Here is a 21,283-nt window from a genome sequence, read left to right on the forward strand (position 1 = left end):
ACTGAGCCCAAAGCATATACACTATATAAGTGTAGACCAGGGGTCAGCAACCTTTCAGAAGTGCTGTGCCGAGCCGAGTCTTCATTTATTCACGCTAATTTGAATTTTCATGTGCCAGTAATACATTTTAACATTTTTAGAAGGTCTCTTTCTATAAGTCTATAATATATAACTAAACTATTGTTGTATGTAAAGTAAATAAGGTTTTTAAAATATTTAAGAAGCTTCATTTAAAATTAAATTAAAATGCAGAGCCTCCCGGACTGGTGGCCAGGACACTGGCAGTGAGAGTGCCACTGAAAATCAGCTTCTGTGCCACCTTTGGCACACGTGCCATAGGTTGCCTACCCCTGGTGTAGATCATTATTACAGCAAGGCAGTAACAGAGGTAGGAATAGAATTCAGTTTGGGGCTTCCAGCTCTACATTCACTCCTCTGCCAATATTACACTGTTATTGGCATAATGAAATCTTGGTAATGTTTGCTTGGTTTTTAGGGCTTGACTTGTAATGATGGATACCTAATACTGTATGAAGATGATTTGTGTGCACAAATATCATGAATCCATTATGAGCTATATGACCAAGGGTCACACGTGGGGGGAAAAGACTGGGGAAAAGCCCTGAATTCCTTTCCTTTAAGAGAGTAGAGATGCCCCATATCCCTCAATTCTCCAGGGAGTAGAGGAGATGTCCCCAGAAGACGTTAGAGAGCCTTGTCTTCCCCAAAGACAACTGCAAGTAGAGGGAAGCTGTGGAGGAAGCGGGTTGTTTAGGGATGAAAGATTGCAGGTCTTTGTGAAGGGGATCTCTGTACAGTCAAATAATCAGATAAACTTCTGAATATTCATTTTCTGAGGGCCCAGATTTCTTGAGGGTTTCATAATTAAGAGGTTTCTATTAAAGAATAAGCTGAAATCAGCAGGAATGACCACACAACCGTCTGGTCCGGGCCACCCAATATCTGGATAATTGTCCCTAGGAATTATTTTTCTAGGTATCATAGCACCTAGGAGCCCTGCTCCTAGAGCAGGACCCCATCGTGCCAGGTGCTGTACAAACACAGAACAAAAAGTCAGGCCTCAGTGATGCTAGACTAAAACACTTACAATCTAAGTATAAGACAAGAGACAAATACAGATAGACCAACAGGAGCACATGGAGACAATAGTAGTGGGCATGACAGGCAGTGGTCTCCGCACATCAGCGGCTTAACCATTTTCACAGCCAAGGAGAGTTTTAAGGAGGGTTTTGAAGGAGGCTAATGAGATCATTTTGCAGATGTTTGTGGGGGCAGCATGGGAAAAAGCACTGAGGGGCTTTTTCTGACAATTTAACAAGTTGGTGATGGAGGCTGGCATCATAGGCTGATTGGAGGCAGGAGTCTACCACACTAACTAACATTTTCAAATTAGCTTCAGGGAACATCCTGCCCCTTCCCCCCAACTGCTCCCCTCCAGCCCCACTAACACATACTGCCATCCCCTAGCCCCCTCACTAGTACCCCCGTTTAATCTCCCCACCCCGTGCCTCGTAGTCCATAGAACACACAGCAAGGAGAGCAGTCTTGCACCCCCTCCCCCACTCCCTCAGTGTGGGGCCATAGGCAGCGTTCAGGGAGGCGGAGCCACAATTACACCCAAGAAAGCAGAGACAATGTCCACGCTCAGCAGAGCGTTTGCAGCAGAACATAACTGTGTTGACCCTCCTGTGCTGAGTCCTGGAAGAGGAGTGGGAATGACCCCCTTTGTGATTCCCCCCTCTTGCTGGAGAGAATGGGGGATGAACGTGCCTGCCTGATCCCTAAACCCCACCAACTACACTGAGTTCTGGGGTGAGTGGGGCTGTTTCCCCCCACCCAAACCTTTGTCTACCCCCTCTCTGCTGCAGCCAAGGCCTGGGGGAGAATGGAGCATGACGCCCTCCTTAACACACAGACCAATGTACTCCCCCCCCCACACACACACACACCTGCCTCCACCTTGTGCCACCACCACTGCAGCCCCACACTTAACATCTATCCCACTGCCCTGCTGTTGGCCACTGAGCCTGGCTGACCCCACTCCTCACATATTCCCATTGGCAGTCACTGAGCAGAGGACACTTCTGTTACCCAGACTCTTGTGCATCAGCCATCAGTCTCTCTCACTGACTCAGAGAGAGAGAGGCTGATGCATGTTTTTATGAAGGAGAGAACATTAAATTGGGAGTCAGGAGTTTTTTTGATTGCAAATGGGAATCTGCCTGACATACCAGGAGCCTGGGTCAGCCTGGAGTTGCCTTCAATAGTATATGAGTGTGATAGCTAGTGAGGGGATGGGCCATGAAGGGCCTTGAAAATGAAGACAAGCAGCTTATGTTTGACACAATAGAGAAGAGGGAGCCAATGGAGGGATTCAAAGACAGGGGTACATCGTCGAAGCAATGGCTGGAAAATGATCTTTGCAGCAGCATTCTGCATGGATATTCAGGGGGCAAATTTGCATAGGTCAAGGTCAGAGACAAGGATGTTACAGTAGTATTAATATTAGTAATATTGACTATGTCCCTGGAAGGGAGTAGAGAACCAGATCAGTGAGGTTGCTAGAATGTCTATGGAAGAGGCGTGGGGGGCTAATTAAAACCACAAGGGTAATTTTGAGCTGCATTCTGAAATCACTAGGGAAGATGGGAGGTGTTTGAGGAAGGGAGTGATGGGGAGAGGCAGTTTAACACTAAGATTGTTTGCAAACATGTTTGGTTTCCAGGCAGTTCATGACTGTTTCTAAAGATCACACAATCAAACCTTGATGCAGCTCCAATTTTTAAAAGGTAGCGCAAGGAAGTGTTCAAGGAGCAGTCATGTGAGATGACACAGGTGAATGGGAACATGAAGGAAAGAACAGAACATGTTTCCCTCATGTCTGGAAAGTTAAGGGTTAAAAACCACACAGCTTCTAAATCCTCAATGTACTAGAGAGTAGGAAGTATGGGTATGGTAAAATGTGCATTTCCTGATCCCAGCTTTCTATCTCTGACACCTATGTAGAAACCTGGCACCACATGAAGAATGGACAGGGATGGCAAAAGGGATGAAACCCCAGCCCCAATGGAAAGGCCTGTTCTGGGCTCTGAGGTTATGTCTACATTGCAATTAAACACCTAACACTAACACGTGTCAGCAGTACCAGGTTTACCAAGGCACCCAATGGTTCCGTGGCGCGGGGCCCACGCTCAGAAGGGTCCCCTAACACTGGCCTCCTCCACTCCTGCAGCACTGCGAGAGGCCCCGAGAGAGAGCAAGGAGCAGCACCCTAGTTACCAACCTCCCCAGCCCCACTTCCTCCCCCACAAGCCAGGAGACTGCCAATCACTCCCCTCCAAGCAGAGCCCTGCTACATTCTATCACCCGCACCAAGCCCAGAGACAGGCAGCATCACTCCAACTCATCCTCTGCCTGCAGGGATCCAGCCCAGAAGCCAAGAGCCCAAGGGAACCCCGGGAGCTGTAGTTCCTTGGCCAGCTCCCTGCCTAGAGAGTAGGCCCTGGCACAGGGAAGGAACTACATTCCCAGCATTCCCTTGGCCTCTATCAACAGGAAAGGGATGGGGAGGGAGTAGGGAATCTGCCAGGGCTGGTGAGACCTGATGCACTGGCTTGCTCTGAATGGGATGCTGGCTGCTAAAAGAGGGTGGTATTGTGAATGGAGAACATGTATGCCCAAGGAGTAGAAAGCTTTGTCCCAGATATCACACTCAGAAGACTTCCCCAGACAGGATTAGAGATGCTGGTGGCCTCGGCTGGCAGCTCCCAAAGAAGGAATTGGGTGGAATGAATGGACAATGTGCCTCTAGCTGAAGCCTAGCAAGGGAGGAATGTGGACCCCACCAGGAGAAGCTAAAATGACAAGTAAGAGAGGAAAGGCTTTACTAGAGAACCTGGGCAGCTTTAGGTACAGTACCAGGCACACAGGAGGATGTAACTCAATCTCCACTTCTGAGACACAGAAGCAGAAATTGGCTTTTCCTTTCCAGATTTATCTAATATTCAGAAAGGGAATCTAGCACCTCTTTTCCAGATTTGAACACCCTCAAAGTTCAGGAGCACTCAAGTTCAATTTGGGTTGCTCTCTACTATTTCATTTCTCCCAAATCAAATACTGGTCCACTGTAATTTGCTGTAGAAAAAGTAGGATAAAATTGAGCAACAAATCCTGGCATCTTCCCAATGCTAATTGAAACCAGAATTGCTATTTTCAGCAACCATTACCATTTTTTTGTTTTGTTTGTTTAAAAAGAAGGTGACAGTGATATTGCATTGGCAAGTTTCCCACAGAAACTAAGAGTGGAACAGAAGAACAGCAAAAGCACCTCAACTTTTCCTCATTATGAGGAACAGTCTTACAATATGGATCCAGATATCCTCTATTCACACAAACTGAAAATTGTTCCACTTTACTGCAGTTGTGTAACCATGCAGGAACTGCTCCTGCATAATGTGCACATCCAAAATTCCTACTGAATTCAGAAATGCCTTGCTTTTGTAACCATACCACCTGATATTTTCAAACCTTGTAAGCTAAGCAGGTTTACATTTAGTAACTGGGTGGGAGGCCTCTCAGAAAAAGTTAAGTGCTGCAGGAGGTGCTGATTATTCACTAGGTAATGTGAGTCTTTCCTGTTTACAATAGTAAACCAGTGCAGCATAATTTTAGAATGAACTGTACCCCTAGAATCTTGAATTAGTTCCTTTGCTTCTATACTCAGCCCAGGAAAGACAATGAAAAGACTCCCACTGACTTCAACAGGCTTTGGGTAGAACTAGTTATACATGGGGTAACTCCACTGTGTTCAGAGGGTCCTAGTCCCACAGCAGAGGAGGGTGGTGTGAGCTTGTTGCAGAACTGCTGCTCAGGAATGGGGAATCTCCTAGTGCCCGAGCCTCAGAAATCATCCAGGCTGCACCTTCTTCACTATCTGTTAGCTGTTGAGTGCATAGGAATTAGGGACCCCTGCTGCAGGTGATGGGCATCTCAGTACTTAAAGCCTTGGCCTGGAGTAGGGAAACACCTAACTGCAGGGTCTTCAGCTGCTTAAGTCCAGCACTGAGGATTGAGAGCCCCTAGTGCTGCCATTGCAAGGTTCAAGCATGCTCAGTCTTGGAATTGCCACCCCTCCTGCAGCTAGTAGGTGCACCTGTCTAAGGCTGGCCTCTGGCAATTGGCCCTATGGCTGTAGCCAGAGAAGCTAGAAGTGGCTCTGTGACTACTGGCGGCCATTAAGGTAGGAGCAGATAAAGAAACCGGAGTTAACATCAAGGAACAGAGGTCACCAGTAGGAAAGGAATGTCAAGGGGAGCAGAGAAAGTAGAAGCAGGTCAGGTTTGCAGGGGGAGAATAGTCCCAGCTGTAAGGGGAGCACATCCAAGGTAGAAGGGAAACAAGCATGTGGAGAGGTGGTAGTGACTAGGTAGTAGAATAGCACGTAGATGGGAGCAGAGGGAAAAAGATGGCTGGTGACCGCAGGTTCCCAGGGTATAAGTGTTCCCTGAGCCAAGGTTGGAGAAATGATGTTTGCAAGTGGCTTGTCCAAACAGCAGGACTGGTGCTGGCGGAGGAATTTGTCAGATTTGATTAGGTATCTGCTGGCTGTAGAACTTTATTGATCTGAGACCAGGACCACATGCAATGGCTGGTGAAATAGGATGGTACTGGAGACATGGCTATAGAATGCCTGAATGAGGAAGGAAATAAATCTGTGGGGAGTTTCGGTGATGATTGTGAAAGTTCTGCTCACTGTGGACACCAGTAAACCCACACAGGTACTGCTCAATGAGAAAAACTGGAGGCTGCAACACACATAGATAAGCAGAGGTGTGTGATCAAAACAAAAAATTTCTCCGAGATTCAGTACTGGGTATACCATGGTGCTGGCACACCAGACCAACACTCAGAAAGGGCCCATAGTGACTACATGGGGGCCCACCAGTATGTTTGGCACCAGGCCCATAAAAAGGTTAATCTGGCCCTGCATGTCAGCTGACAGGGGCTTGGGCTACATGACTTTAGTTGTAGTGTAGATGTTCAGGCTCAGGCTGGAATACGGACTCTGATTCCTGGGGATGGGGGAGAGAGAAATGGGCTGATCCCACAGCCAGGCTCCAGCCTGAGCAGCTACACCACAAACTGCCCCATAGCCTGAGCCCGCTGACATGGGCCAGCCACAGGTATTTGATTGCAGCATAGACATACCCTAAAGTTTCTGTACCCAGCTCTGACCAACACCAGATTTTGTTAACATGCTAATAAAGTGGTTCAGTTATAATCTGTGTAATCCTGCTTGGAGCACACAGCGCACAAGGGATGAATCCCCATCTTCTGTGATACTCTAATTCTCCCAACAGGATATTTATGGGAAAAGTTTCATTTATTATCAGCCATGCCCAAACAGGGAGAGAAGAATCTGTGAAAAGGGGTGACAGATGACAGACCCTCCACAATAAGCCGATACTGAAAGCATGCGGAGTTGGTCATTGCTATACCCAGCTCATGGTGTCTGACAGCATCAGGTGGTCCAGAGACATCTATATAGAACACATCAGCAGACACAGCCAGTACCAGGTCAAGTAACCAAAACCACCAACCAGGGAAATAACCCACTTCCTTCCCTGATACACCTCAACCACATACTTATTCACTACACCAATACTGACTTGGATTCTTAATACATTCCATAGGTGGCATACCTGAGCCCACTTATCCACTGGTGCTTTAAGAAGTCCTGCACCCCCAATCTGGGTCTATGCTGGTTGTGTAATGTGTGTCTCTTGTGATCCTTGTAACCAATACCTGTAATCCCTCATAACTCATGTATATTTAATTTTAAACATTAACTTTAAAAAAATTTAAAGTTGAAAATAAAAAATCCCAACAATCTCTCTTCCTTCCCCATTGGTAGGAGAAATAGCTTGATGAGTTTAGAGTATGTTGTTTGCAGGGCCAGCTCCAGGCACCAGCAAAGGAAGCAGGTGCTCGGGGCGGCACGTCTGGGTCTTTGGGGGCAGGTCTCTCACCACGAAGGACCCACCGCTGAAGAATGTAGTGGCGTGGCTGAGCTGCTGCTGAAGTGCTGCAGATCAGGGCTTTCCCTCCCTCAGTGTTTGGGGCAGCAAAAAAGCTGGAGTCTGCCCTGGCTGCTTGTTGTGGGTGCACACTGCTGTGAAGAGTTAGGGAGGGTAAGCTAGTTCAGAGGTAAGTTTTGCTTTCATTTCTGAATGCAGTGAGGTCCACTGTGATTCTTGTTACTTGGGGGAGTGAGGGCTGTAATTTGGCTACAGCGAACATTCTGTCTTCTGCCCCTCCTATTGGAGGAGAACTGCTTAGCTCCCATGGAATGTAGCTGGCATGGGTGATCTTAGTCACAGAGACATGACCCTCCCGGTAGTACAGCCAGCCCTATGGAAACCTACACAGTCAGGAGAGAGCCTGTATTCAAGGGGGAGCTAACGCAGGGCACTGAGGGAAGATGTGTTGCTAAGTTTTGTTTCAGGTCAGACTTGTGCGTTACCACCATGCCCCCTTGGTCACTCATTTCTGACCTTTGATCCACAGAATGAACTCGCCTAAGGAGGAATAATATGAAGAAGCCAGCACAAAGCTACTACTGCATCAGCCCCATCAAACTTTTACATGAAGAGGGGAAGAATGAAGGAGTCACAGTAGTAGCTCTGTTGTGATAGTTGGAGAGGGAGCTGGAGGGTAGGGAAGATATATGTGTAGTTCCTGCTCCTTGACTTATTTCCCCTGTCTAAAAAATGATGTACTTTGTATATTGAGATTGATTCCCTCCCCCAGTTACCCCAGGGGACCCTGCCCATCCACTCTCCCCTTCTTTGTCCCAGTCCCCATTCCTGCACTTCCTACCCTCAGCTGTCCCTCCCCCTTCCTCTTATCTTTTGACCCCCATCGAACAGAGAAAAACACCACATGGGCATTTCACAATCATCTTGTTCTCTAGCTGTGGGATACAGGGTAGCAATTCCAATGTAGCTCACATCCATGTTGACTGAAAGCCATTACCCAGATGGCCACTTGCTTGGTTGCCCTTGAGAGGAGTGGGTGGTTTCAGGCCAGATCCAAACGGATGGGTGGCCTCAGGGGGCTCTGCATTTTAATTTTAAATGAAGCATCTTAAACATTTTAAAAAGCTTATATAATTTGCATACAATAGTTTAATTATAGAAAAAAAAAGAAGACCTTCTAAAAGTGTATGACCAGCACGCGAAACCTTAAATTAGAATGAATAAATGAAGACTAGGCACACACCACTTCTGAAAGGTTGCTGACCCCTGGCTTAGAATGTTTTGTATACAGTGCCACCTAGTGTGGGAACAGTATATTACAGTTTAACATTCCATTAGTCATTTTGACTGCTAGCACTAAATAGGATTTCTTAGTTTACTTTTTAATTAATACATTGAAATTTATCTGAAAGAGGGGTAATAAATGCTTCTGTCTCTAACTCTCAAGAAAAGTGTAAATTTTATGGACACATTTTCAAAAGGTATTTCAGCAGGATCAGCCGTAGACCAAATGGCACCCCAGGCAAGGAGCATCTGCGCCACACATGCCCGCACCCCTCATTTGTTATACTTTTGAATACCTCATTTTTATGCATTTGTAGCCCATTTTTGTGTATGATTTATCCTTGTCAGATGATAAATTTGCACATTGGAATTGTTAAATCTGTATTTATTCATGCCATACATAAAACAAATTAAAATTTCCTTTAAGATTAATCCACATACAGAACACTTGAAACATTTTACTTCAAACATTCTGTTTTCCATTTTGTCACTAACAAACAGCACCCTGAGCCTGGTGCCTCCTAGTGGTTGCCTGGGTCATCTGCTGCTAAATTCAGTCCTGTATTTAGGTACCTAATGTTGCAGATCGGTAGCTACGTGCTGAATTTCTATGGATTTCAGTGCAGAAGGGGAGGGGAATCAATGAGTACAATACTTAACTCTTATATAGCAATCTTCATCAGCAAGATGCCAGAGCACTTTACAAAGGAAGTCTGTTACAATGGGGATAATGATACTATGGTGAAATGGAAGCACAGAGCAATTAAAGTGACTTACCCAAGATCACTCAGTGGGCCAGTAGAATAGCTAGGAATAGAACCCAAGTATCTTGAGTATGATGCTTTATCCACTAGGCAACAGTGCCTCCCTCAGTGCCAAGTTAGGTACCTAGACACTTGAAAATCCCACTGGTGCCTATCTGCATCTTTAATAATAAGATACCTAGCTCTTAAATAGCTCAAAGCATTTTTGAAAAGGAAAGCAGTGTCATTCCAATTTTATAGATTAGGCAAAAAAAGGTGGTGAAGGGATTTGTCTACAACCACCCAGTGGTTCATACCTTCAAAAGTCTGGCAGCTTAGGAGAACCTTTCTGTCTTGCAGAATCTGGGGAGCAGCAGACTTCTGTTGCTGGCAGACTGTGTGGCAGTGTCTTGGTTTTGCAAAGAGAAGAGTTGAATTCTTCTGTCTGTTGTAGGCCCTGTGAGAAAGGAAGAAAACCCATATTGACCTGATTCTTAATAGCCTTTGGACCCATGCAAAGAGGTTGTGAAAGGCAGCATTCTGATTTGGGAGCACTTACACAGAACTGAATATATAGGTCTTGAGCCTTGATGCTGCAAGTTACTGCATGCAGATGGACCCTTGTGCTGCTCAAAGGCCCACTGACTTCAGTGGGGTCAGCCCTTGTGGAGTAATGTATAGAATCAGGGCCTGATTTTGCCTTGCCTCCTCGCTTTTGTTTGCCTAGCTATAGGTCTGAATCAGCATATTTCCATCTCAGTTTTAACATTGACATTTCATCCTAGACTAAGCCTGTGGAGACATAAAATTAGCGTATGATCTGGCCCTTTTGACTGATGAAGAGAAATTGGTAAATATGTGTCAGTGGACATGTTTGTGAAGACCATGGTCTGAGGGCAAACACAAAGAAAATGAAGTTGTGCTAGTAGGGAAGATGGAAGAGCTGTTGATTGAAATTTCAGGAGAGAAGCTGAATCAAAAGAATGAATAGGTACTTGGGAAGGACACTTCGTGCCATCGGAAAGAGATCTGAAGAACTGAAAAGAAGAATCCAACACATAAGGGTGGCAATGAAAGAGGTGGCAGGAGTACTGTGGGACTAGCAACTAAGTAACAAGCTGAAATGAAAAAAGTTTCAACTGTGTGTTTGTCTCTGCCTGCTCTATGGTTTGGACTAAAATAAATTAAAACCCCACTTATTCTGGAATAGAGCATCCACACATGGAGCTATTCTGGAATAGCTCTAGCAGAATAGTTTAATTCCACAATAGCTATTCTAGTCAATAGCCCCATGTAGACAAGCCCCTATTTAGAGAATTTGCATTGAAATAGCAACCAAAAGACTAATCAGGTTCAGGGTCCCATTGTGCCAGTTACTGTACAAACACATAAGACATCTCCTGCCCTGAAGAGCTCCTGTCTAAGAATCAGTGGTTAGAGGATTGCTGGGAACATGTGTGGCAGTTGCCTAATAGCAAGCTAATTAGAAGTTAAGGGACTGGCTTGAGTATTGGGGAATAGAAGGACAATATGCATGGACACAAGTCAGCTCAAAATTTGTCACTTTGTGTTTTAAATATGACCTGAAAAGGTAGAAAAGAATTGGCTGCTTGTCCTTTTTTTAGTTTTGTTTTGATGATGGATAAAGGAAAGCCTGAAAAAGTTTAAGAAAATATCTGCTTATTTTTCCACATTAAAAATTCAAGGGGTTAGATTTTTTAGGGCTGGTACTCTAAACTCTGCCTAGCACAGTCTCCAGAGTTAGATGCCTCTAAAGCAGATTGTGCATGCCACCTGACACCCTCTCATTGAGGCTTCACTAGGCCCATGGTCTCTGCTAGGATCTTCGGACTTAGCACCACTTGTAAATCTCCCAAACACCACGCACAAAATTAGATGTCACTTACAGTAATTTGTGCAATCTGTGACTGCCCCCCCCCTTCTCAAATAAGAAATTAGATAAACATCAGTCACTGCTAAGTATCACTAGGCATCTAAAATCAAGCCCTAATGGTCAATAAGCAATTACAGCTCTTAACCCTCTCGTTCCAGGATCTATACAGATCCACATAGGCCTTTGCCAGACTAGAGGTATGTCTACACTAGTATTCTTACCCACTGTAGTTAATATCTTTTATGAAAGCCTAGTCTGAACATTCCATAAGTGTTTGTTTCAGGCTACTTTTGTAATCTGGAACAAGTTGGCCAGACTAAAGTGAGGTACCATTTTTCTGCTGAAGTTTTCTTCCTTTTTTGGGGGTGAGGAGGGTTTTTAAGTTCAGCAACACTGAAACTTTGCTAATGTGTGTCCACTTCACTGAACTGCATCTGTTAAAAAGGCAAACTAAAGATTCTCAGCAAAAGTATTTTGTTGTGACTTTTTAAAGTTAAACATTTTAAAAGGAAATTTGAAACTTATTTTAAAAAAATTAAGTGTTTAAAGAGTCAAAATCAAATAATTTGTTTGACCCAGAACTCCTTCCTCCCCCACATCTTCAGAATTTCCAGCCAAAAAACACAGCAACCCATCATGTTGTCCAGATTATCATCTTTGTAAAGGCTAGTTACCTTGGATTAGTTGGCAACCAATACATTGAAAAAAATTCTACAGACAAGTCCTAAGAAACAACCCAAGGGTTTCATTTGCTTTCAAATGAAAGCAGAGGTTCTGGAGACCAGACAGCATCTAATTATCACATCCAGACCCTAAGAAATTCACACCCTGCTTGCCCTAGGACACTGACCCAGCCTATACTTGGGAAGATTAATAAGCATTCTTCTGCTCTGGCATGTCTATACCATAGCAACAACAGTGGGAGATATAATCTGGAATAGACACTGAGTGATTTATTCTTGCAGGCTGTCTTCAGGTGCCTTATTCCCCAGCTCTAAAGGGGTATTAAGAATATACTGACCTTTTAAGGTCACATTCTCTTGGTCTTCCAAGCCCATGTCAGCTACTTTTATCCTTGTATTGCAGTCTTCCTAAGGTCCCAACAACATGGTCCTAAGAAAGTCCAGTCTCACATAGCTATTTCCTAGCACTCTCACCTCATGGCATTTCTGGGTCTGTTCCTTAGGCGGCGGCGGCGGCAGCAGCACTCCCTCAGTATAATCCCCTTCAGCTTTCTGCCAAAGCTGCAGCCTTTTATCCCAGCTATTGCTTGTCAAATAATTAGCTACAACTGGGGAAGTGTGCCTAGCAAATAATTAACCCCTCTATGGCTGTTGCAGCATAGGGTCTATACACCTCATCACAGATAAGGTTGCCAATTTTGGTTCACTGCATTCCTGGAGGTTCCATCACAAGACATTAATCTTTAATTCCTGGAGACTCCCAGACAATCCTGGAGGGTTGGCAACTGTACATCACACACAGATAACATATCTCAAGGCACATGTGAGAGCTCCAGAGACATGTGTGTTCTAGGATGATTGTGACCACAGACAATCAAGCTTTCTTCATTTTAATCCATGGCTCCCTTGTGCTCAGTTAATTTTTTCAAGAATACTGTATTTTGCTAAGAGGGACTTGTGCAGTGGGCATACAGTTGGTCTGGCTGCCAAATGCAAATATTCATTAGAGCAGTAACAGACTTCAAGCCTGTGCTGATTCACCTCATTGCTTATCTGGGGTGCCTGGAATATGGATCCCACAATTTGTGTCCAATTGTGCTGGGCAGTCAGTGAATTGATTTGGGGAACAGAGTGGATTTGCTATCTGATAACTTCACTCTCAGGATATAATAGTAGGATTCAGCTGTCTTTGCTCCTGCAAGGTGGCATTGACTCGTATAGGTGCTTGCTAGCCTTCTCATAGTCTGCCTAGCCACCTGCAGTTCTCCATGCTTGCTGGCCTATGTGCTTAAGGGCCATGTTTGCTGGATCCTACCTGTCTGCCTTTGGCTTCCTAGCGGGTAGCTATTTCTTTAGTGCCTGTGGTTGCTTGCCTGCCTTCCTTGATGTCTCTGCACCTGACAGCTATTTCGTGGGGACATTTGGACCTAGATCCATAAAGGGGCTTAGACATTGCGATGCTTAGCTTCGCAACACCTAACTTTTCGGCACCTTGAAAAGTACGGGAACAACACTGCAATCTACAAAGCCTTAGTTAGGTGTGTTGACTAATATACGCTGACTAGCATACATATTTATTATGCTGATAATACTACCCACAATACATATTCCAAACATTTAAGTGTACATATTATTAAGCATTGATATAGCAGCTTGTGATGGGGTATACAAACCCCACGCAGGGACGGAAGGGGTTAAAGGACAGTCCTGGGCCCAGTTAGCCCTGCTGGTCCAACCCTGCAGACCACGGTCCAACTGGAGACAGGGTTGAAAAGGGAGCAACCTGGCCCAGAATGCAGGAGAGGAGTAGAGATCTATCTTGCAGGCTTCTGCCAAAGAGGGCTAGAAACACCTCCCTGAAGTACCAGGACCGTATGCTGAGCCTGGTTGGGGCTGATGGTTTGGTTTCTTTTTTCTTTTTCCTTATCTGGGACCAGAAATAGAGGGAGTAGTGGTAGGGAGGGTAACTCAGAGGGTCCCCACCCTTCATGGTCAATGCTAACTGACCCTCCTAGGGCTTAGGGTTGGAGGCTGATGGAGTGGGGAGGCCATGGCTCCCCTACCATACCCCATGGCTGAGTGGATGCTACTCACAGGGCCACCTAGCCCACTGAGGACCCTACTACACAGCTACATAGCCCAAATTGGCCTGTACCGATATTATAATCCTGATCAGGCCCTGTGCACGTGTTAGGTAGATAAGTACCTATCTTCCACCCTTTTTGTGGGTTGCTCTGGGATTTAGGCCTAGAGTGAGGCAGCAGCGTGCATGCTTAGAAGCAGAAACAAGGGCACGCAGGGAACTTTCACTGCAAAAATGTATGTGCCTAGCAAATTTAGGCACCTACAGGCTGAGGCAGCAGCCAAGTGGGGTGTTTGTGGCTCACAGTGACGCCTAAAAACAGGACTTATGTGCCTAAGTCCATAAGGGCCTAAGTATCTTTGTGGATCTAGGCCTGCGTGCCTAGCTAGACACACTTCTTCCCTGACAAGAGGCTGGCCTGAATACTAAAGTCTGAGCCTGCCTTCCAGCCCTCTGAGGTACATGACAGACAGCATATACGGGCATCTGCCTGAGCATATTCATCAGTTTCTGTATGTCCCTCTGCTTTCTACAGTGCTTGCATGAATGTCTAAGGAGGAAGAATGGCTTTGTGTTTTGTGTCTTTGTCAATGTACAGACATGATATGTATCCAGAATTATTCTACTCCCCTCCTACCCCAATGCCAGACACATGCTCACAATAAGACTGGCTTCATCCTGGAAAGGGTGCACTGGTCTTTTAAGGCTTAGGAAGCCATTCTCCATTCCAATGCGGTGCACTGTTTAGGAACTGGCAGGTGGCATAATAAGTGTGCACCATGAGTCCCTATGTAGGGAAGTTGTGATAGCTTCTAAAGGAGAGGCAACACATCTCACCTCATTGAATATCTTCCCATCAGTTTTGGATTACGCATCCAAGACAAAGAAGAACAGATGTGAGTTTAACCTCACAAGGCCATGTTCTCATTTACTTACTCATATTGAGTAGTATCTTACTCCACAGATACTCCCTCTGGAGTCAGTAGGACTATTTATGGAGAAAGCTGTAGCCAAATACGGGTAAAGGTGTCACAATCTGGTCCATGGTCTTCCTAAGTACTCAATGATTTGTTTTCTAAAGAGTGATATCACCTGCTTTTCTTCCTGTGATCAGGAATTATGATTTCCAAACCTGATGTGATCTCCTGTATGGAACAAGGGGAAGAGACTTGTTTTCCAAATCTCCAGGTCTCTGTGGATAGGGTGATCCCGAGAGGTTTCTCTACAGGTGAGGAATGAGCATAAGCAATCTGAAACAATTAGACTATAAATAAGATGGAATTTCAGAAAAGGCAACATGAAACCTTCAGATTCTGTCACAAATAATATAGTCCTCTCCTGTTCCAATTGGTGTCATATCCTTGTTGCAGATGTCACTGAGGGCTTTCCATCAGTACAAATTGACTTCCTTCCCTGTACCTCTCTTAATATTCAAATGGGATTTATAAGCACAATTTGTCTTCTTCTGACACTCTGATCAAGGATTATAAAGATTTGGCTCCTGACTATTTATCTCTCTTATCTTATTCTGATTTAGGGTTGTGATTTTGAAGTTTACCTATTCCACATTTGTATTTGTCCCAAGTACACAGATCATGTGCGTATTTTCTTTTTATTCCAGAAGATGAGGCGTTCCTGATGGAGAGGCTTCTGCTGGATTCGCCTTCTCATAAAGGACCTGAGGCAGTGGAAACCCAAGAGACATTGTTGGAAAGATCCAACAATAATATTTCCAAAACTTCTGACTGGGGAAAAGCCTGCAACAGTGAGTGCAAGTCAGAAAGTGAGAGGAAACCCCCTGCACGGAAGAGCCAGGGTAAAACCACTCACCAGGAAATAAGTTTCAAGAACCTCAAAGAAATGAGTCTTTGCCAGAAATCCCCCATAGCATGGGTCGGCAACCTTTCAGAAATGGTGTGCCAAGTCTTCATTTATTCACTTTAATTTAAAGTTTCGCGTGCCAGTAATACGTTTTAACATTTTTAGAAGGTCTCTTTCTATAAGTCTACAATATATAACTAAACTATTGTTGTATGTAAAGTAAACAAGGTTTTAAAAATGTTTAAGAAGCTTCATTTAAAATTAAATTAAAATGCAGAGCTCCCTGGACCAGGGGCCAGCACCTGGGCAGTGTGAGTGCCACTGAAAATCAGCTTGCGTGCCGCCTTTGGCACGCGTGCCATAGGTTGCCTACCCCTGCCCCATAGGAAAGAGGCTGGGCACATGGAGCGAATGTGGGGAAAACATCAGTCAGAGCTCGGAGCTTATTCAACATCAGAGAACCCACATGGGTGAGAGAGCTGTTAAATATTTTGAGTTGGGAAAAGCTTCCAGGAGAGCTCCCTCCTTACATCTCATCAGAGACTCCACAGAGGAGAGACACCCTCCAGAGGTAAAGTGTTTGGGAAAAGCTTCAGTGCCAACACCAACCTCGTTAACCAGAGAACCCATGCAGGAGAGAGATGCTACCAGTGTGCTAAGTGTGGGAAAGGCTTTGGTCGGTGTTCTCATTTTATCAAGCAACAGAGAACCCACTCAGGGGAGAGACCCTATACATGCCCTGAGTATGGGAACAGCTTCAGCACCAACATGCACCTCATTAACCACCAGCAGATCCACACAGGAGAGAGACCCTACCAGTGTGCTGAGTGCAGGAAAGGCTTCAGCTAGTGTTCGCACCTCATTCATCATCAGAGCACCCACTCGGGAGAGAAACCCTACACTTGTAAGGAGTGTGGGAAAAGCTTCATTCAGAGCTCAGACCTCCTGAGACACCAGATAACTCACAAGTGTGAGAGACCCTATGCATGCCCCCAGTGCATGAAAAGCTTCAGCCAGAGCTCACACTTTGTTAAGTACAGGGGTGGCTCCAGGCCCCAGAAAGCCAAGCGCTTGCTTGGGGCAGCAAGCCACGGCAGGCGCTCTGCCGGGAGGTCTGCTGAAGCCAAGGGACCAGCGGACCCTCCACAGGCAAGCCGCCGAAGGCAGCCTGCCTGCCGTGCTTGGGGCAGCAAAATGCCTAGAGCCCCCCTGGTTAGGTACCAGAGAATCCACAAGGGGAAAGGCCCCTACAGAGGTGCACAGTGTGGGGAAAGCCTCCGAAACAAGGGGCTTCTGTTATTGCATCAGAGTCTCCACATTGAGTAGAAATCAGGGGGGCAGCTGCATTTTTAGGTGCATCAGACCTACGAGAGGGGATGCCATTTTAGATTTGGTTTTGGTGAGCAGTGAGGACCTCATAGAAGAAATGGTGGTAGGGGACAACCTTGGTTCGAGTGATCATGAGCTGATTCAATTCAAATTAGATGGAAGGATAAACAAAAAGACTATGAGGAGTTTAAGATGATGCGAAACCGGATGATAAATGGGAATGTGGATATGGAGGTGATAATTACCGCTCTTGAGGCGTATCTGAGGATATATTGAGGCCAAGACTGGTGGAAGCTAATGGGACAAAATCGAGGAGGACCCTTGTACAATCCCATCCGAGGTATATTAAAAGGAACTGGCGCGTGAAATGACGAGCCCGTTAGCGAGAATTTTAGTAAGCAGAGTCGGTAAACTCGGAGGGTTGACCGTACGACGTGGAGAATTGGCTCAACATAGTATCGTATTTTTAAGAAAAGGGAATAAAAGTGATCGCGGGTAATTATTAAGGCCTGTTACATTGACGTCTGTAGGTTGTGTAAGGTACTTGGAAAAAAATTTTTGAGAAGGAGAATAGTTAGTTAAGGACATTGAGGTCAATGGTAATTTGGGCGTAATTTGCAACATGGATTTATCATAAAGGTAATCGTAGGCTCAGAACGCTAACCTGATGCTGCCTCTTATGGAGAAGGGGACGGATTAGGCTTAGACAGGAAATGCGGTAATAAGATTTACCCATCAATTCCTAGTAAGCCATTGACACGGAGACGAGGTTTCCTCACTCCGGGAACTGTTTAGTTAAATTGGAAAAGATGGGATGAAATGAAAGTTGTAAGGTGGTTATTTAAGAACTGGTTAATTATGGGGAGAACTCCACGGGTCAGTCTGAAGGGTGAACTGAGTCAGGTTCTCGGAAAAGGAGCGATATACTAGCGGAGTCCCTCAAGGAATCCGGATTTTGGGACCCATCGATCTTATTTTAAACCTTTTTATTAGCGTGACCTAGGGCGCAAAGAGCGCCAAATCAGTGTTAATAAAAAGTTTGCCGGAGAACACAAACTGGGGGGTTATTGCTAACACAGAGAAGGACCGGGATACTATTCAGGAAGACTGGACCAACATGGTGACTGGAGTAATAGTAATGCCAGAACACAAAATATCAATACAGTGGAAAAGTGCAGGTCATGCAGCTTCAGGGATTAATAAAAAGTTTTAGATATACGTTGGGAACGCATCAGTTGGAAAGCGACCGAGGGAGGGAGAAGGACCGTTCTGCGCGGTATTGTTTGATAGACCAAGGAAATAAACTATGCAGCCCTCCAATGCTGATATGGTGTTAAAAAAGCAATGCGAAGTTTTAAGGATGGCGAGGTCAGGCCGATGGTACTTTCCACAAGGATAAGGAGGTGTTAGTGCCTGTTATAGATAACGGGCGCTGGTGAGAACCCCACCGGATATTGTGTGCAGTTCTGAGTGTCCCATGTTTAAGAAAAGATGATTCAAACTGGAACAGGTTCAGAGAGGCGGCTACTAGGATGATCGAGGGATGGATAAAGCTGCCTTAATGAAAAAAGGAGACATCAAAAGAGCGGTGACTAGTTAAGCCACTGGCCAAGAAGGCCTCCGGGGGCGCGATATGCTGCTCTATTATTATAATAATACTCAGGGGATTAATGTTTAGAGGGAGAGGAATTATTTAAGTTTAGTACTAATGTAAGGCAACGAGGAACGAATGGGTACAACTGGATATTAGGAAGTTTAGAGACTTAAATTAGAACGAAGGTTTCTAACCATTAGGAAGGAGTGAAGTTCGAACAGCCTTCCGAGAGGAATAGTATAGTAGGGGCAAAAGACTATCTGGTTAAGGACTAGCTTGATGAAGTATACCTGAGTGGAGGGATGTTATCTCGATGGGTAGTATGTAGCGTTTATTGCATTGAATTGTTGGATATTGGCAGATAAGTAATGCTCAAATGGTCTCGTGAGGGGATGTTGGATGGGAATGGGACATGAGTTTACTGCATGATGAATTTCTTTCTTTGGTGCTAGCGTGGTGGAGTCTTGCCGCCACAATGCTCAGGGTTTAGCTGATCGCCATATTTGGGGTCGGGAAGCGAATTTTCTCTCAGGGCGGATTGGGCAGAGGCACCGGAGGTTTTTTGCCTTCTCTGCAGGCGTGTGGGCAAGGGGTCGCTTGCTGGTGGATTCTCTGCAGCTTGCAGGTCTTCAGATCATCAATTTGAGAGGATTTCAATAACTCAAATCATGAAGGGTTAGGGGTTGTTATAAATGTGTATGGGTAGGGTTTTGTGGCCTGCCTTGTGCAGGAGGTCAGACTAGATGATCATATTGGTCCCTTCTGACTTATGAGTCTATGAGTCTATGAGTCTTCCAATTAACAAAATACATTTTCTGGAGCACTGAGCATAGGAAGGAGAGCAAACATGTTCCTGAGGTTACTGCTCATTTGGAGATTGTGTGTTCTGAATATTGGCTAGTAAGAACTCAAAGCATGAGGGAAGGTGGAGCTGTCATACTAAAAAACTGGATGCTTGTACAGGGAATGGTAAGAAGTAAAGTGAAGAGAAAGCAGAGAACAGACACTGGGTGATCAGTCAAGGTGTGGGGAGTGATTCTGAACAGGAGAATAGAAGGGAAAGGAGTTGTAGTGGGTAATTGACTAGAGACTGGAAAGGATAAGAGGAATTTTTTTTTCTTCCCTTATGTATTTATATTACTGACAGAGAAGACATAGGAGACCGTCACCTGAAGTCAACCTGTGAAGCATTAAAACCTTTGGGTTTCTTTATTGTGCAAATTAAGTTACATTGATTCTGGAAGGCAGACTCAGACACTCTGCAAAGTATACAGAGAGAATAGCCTCTTGTAATCACAGGTGTACAAAGACTAATAAAACAGACCAGATGTCATTTAATCACACAGAACACAAATTAAGTCTGCTTATTCCTGCCTGTAGAGGGGCCTAGAAGGTTCTGAAGCTAATAAATGCATTTGAGAGAAGTGTGTCATTTCAATAGTCTGTCTGCGGGAGCAAATAGATTCTGAATATTTCACTGGATCACAGTAAAACTCCAGTCTATGCATCCTATGGAAGTGAGCTGTAGCCCACGAAAGCTTATGCTCAAATGAATTTGTTAGTCTCTAAGGTGCCACAAGTACTCCTGTTCTTTTTGTGGATACAGACTAACATGGCTGCTACTCTGAAACCAGTAAAACTCCAGTTTGCTTTAACTATGGATTTATCCATTCTCCTGGCAAAGGTTGCTTTAAAATGGGATAAAAGAGGGGATCTATTATAGGGCAGCTGAAAGCCTGGGGGGTATGAAATGCCGCAACCTATGGTGTAAATTATTGTATATTGAACAACACTTTCACCTTGCTCTTACATAATGCTTTTCATAAGTAGGTCTCAAAGTGCTTTACAGATGGGAAAACTGAGGCACAGGGAGCTGAAATACATAGAACCATTCACTCTTAAGTGTGTGAATGGGGGAGGGAAGGTTTAATAGGCTTTGCTACAGAGAAAGTAAAGATCCATTTTTCAAAGGTACAGGAGAATTTATGATGCTGAGGTATGACAGGAGATGCAGAAAGGAAGGCTCTCAAACCAATGAGGATAGGAATGTGCAAAGAGACAGAGGGGGAATGGTACTAGAGAAGAATTACCAGGCTCTGCTGTTTTCATAATACAAGAACCCCTTGTTACTGTCCGGCTAATCCTGGGGGAAGGGCAAGCGGCGGTAGCATGGGAGCTTCAGGGCTGGCTGTACAGTGCTTCTAAGCAACACAAGCTAGTGTATCTTCCTATTCCCTGAATGGCTATGGGAGGCCAGTGGAGGAGAGCAGGAGGAACTACTGCCGCCTCTGGGTGGCAGCTCCTGCAGACGAGGGAGAGCCACTTTAAGCACTAGCAGATGCAGCTGTGTACTGATTTTTCAAATCTAAGGTCTCAATGGACAGCTGAAGCAGCAATCTGATTAGATCTTATAAAGAATTACTTCAGAAATACAGTAATATCAAAATACACATTTTGTGGCCCTACTTGGCATGCAAATTAGCCCCTGCTCCCATTGGAGAACCCTGGCTAGGCCCTGCCCCCTATCAGGCAATGGGTGGGGATGGGGTTCTCTCTGAAAACAGACCTGAGCCCCTAGATTCAACTGAGATGCCAACAATGAGGAATAGCAAGAGAAGGGTTTGCATCAGGGATCTTCATACCTGCCAGCATCTTCAGACAAAAAAAGGGGGGACGAGGGGATTGTTCATTTGCATACATGTTTTTAGGCCCGGGCCAGACTGGTGCTTCACTGGGTTGCAGCCATTGTTGTAGCTGTATCAGAGCAAGCACTAGTGCTGACAGGCAAAGTTGC

At 45.1% G+C, this 21,283-nt stretch overlaps 1 pseudogene; it reads left to right on the forward strand.

Annotated features, from left to right (window-relative positions):
• The first annotated feature begins 12,959 nt into the window (after positions 1 to 12,959).
• On the forward strand, positions 12,960 to 17,171 carry LOC142046778 (uncharacterized; annotated as a pseudogene).
• Positions 17,172 to 21,283: the final 4,112 nt, after the last annotated feature.

This window comes from Chelonoidis abingdonii, chromosome 1 (assembly GCF_003597395.2).
Source record: "Chelonoidis abingdonii isolate Lonesome George chromosome 1, CheloAbing_2.0, whole genome shotgun sequence".
In the NCBI taxonomy this organism is placed as follows: domain Eukaryota; kingdom Metazoa; phylum Chordata; order Testudines; family Testudinidae; genus Chelonoidis; species Chelonoidis abingdonii.